Source organism: Marmota marmota, unplaced genomic scaffold (assembly GCF_001458135.2).
Source record: "Marmota marmota marmota unplaced genomic scaffold, marMar, whole genome shotgun sequence".
Lineage (NCBI taxonomy): Eukaryota > Metazoa > Chordata > Mammalia > Rodentia > Sciuridae > Marmota > Marmota marmota.
The window spans coordinates 19,328,901-19,330,288 of NW_026000026.1; the positions used below are offsets into that span (position 1 = coordinate 19,328,901).

Consider the following 1,388-nt stretch of genomic DNA (forward strand, 5'->3'; position numbering starts at 1 on the left):
AATGGAGAGCAAGAGAGAATGAGCCCAAGAGAGAAGTCAAGCATTTTTTTAACTTAGTTTCTGAAGTGACATCCCATCCCGTTTGCTGTGTTCTTTAGAAACACATCAATAAGCCAGTGGACACTCACAGGGAGGGGATTACACAAGGGGACCAACTTAAGGAGGACCATCTTAGAGACTGTGAACCACACCACTGCCTTTGAAACTCTGGAGGTGGGTACTAGCTGCCTGTGTTTCAACAGCCCTTCAGGTGATTCAGATATACCAAGGTTTGGATGAGATGATGGAGGCAAAGCACCTCACATGGTACCAGGCACAACAGTACTCAAGGATGAGCCATTTAGGTTATCATGATAATTACTGATGGCATCATCTGAACTTGGCATTCAATCTTTCTGCCTGCACCCAAATATCAAGTCATATACACCAACATTTTTCAAATGTAGCTGAACCTTCGCATCATCTGTGTAGCTTTTAAATATCATGTGTGGTCTACAACCTAGGCAAAGAAACAGGGTCTCTAGGGATGGGACCCCTTCATCGATATTTTTAAAGCTCTCTGGGTAATTCTAATATGCATCTAAGATTGAGAAACACTTGGAATAGAGTCAGGAAACTGGTATCTCAACATTTTCTTCACTATTAGTCAACCTTTTTGGTGCTAGTGTGTTGGCAAAAGAATCACTTATTCGTGGTTAAAAAAAAATCAAAACAACAAAGACTATACTTTCAGGGGTCATTTCTACAGTATGTTACTAGAGAAGTTTCTCCGATTGTGTCAAGTACCAGAAACCACGAGGAGGAGTTTAGTGTTCTCTCCTGAGCATGAAGTTGGTCCTAGATGTTGCATTACTGCAACTGCCTTTTGCCATTGATGATCATTCTTAATTCTCTTTAGAGATTAAGAGGGAGAGAATACAATCTGAGTGGTCTCCATTATTAAGGGGGGAAAACATCAAAACTTAAATACAAAATATACAAAGAAGAAAATAAATGACAAAGCTCTTACATGCATATCTTGGTAAGTCACCCCACATCCTTCCTGCCCCTTTGCCTTACAGCTTCTTCCCATTTTACTCTAACCTCTGGGAAGGAACTTCGTTGTCCTGTCCACTGAGCAAATAGAGATGGACACATGAACATGCACATATTTGCACCACAGCACATGGCTCAAATGCTTGCAAATCAGAGCACTGGGAAAAAAAAAAAAAGGGAGAACCCATGTGTTCTTTCCACTCATGAAGGAAAATCATGCAGCAACTTAGCTCTACCTGGGGTAGCTGGAAATCATGATGTTGGGCAAGAGGGGCAAGGCCATGGGCCGATGCAGAACCTGGGGTAGTAGGACTATTCTTGCCATAAGACCTCTACAGAACCTAGCTCAGCCA

General features: G+C 42.0%; 1 non-coding gene across 1 annotated transcript; it reads left to right on the plus strand.

Annotated features, from left to right (window-relative positions):
* The first annotated feature begins 717 nt into the window (after positions 1-717).
* Positions 718-931, plus strand: LOC125619253. The gene has a single exon (XR_007350746.1). It is a non-coding gene; the product is annotated as a small nucleolar RNA U3 (small nucleolar RNA).
* Positions 932-1,388: the final 457 nt, after the last annotated feature.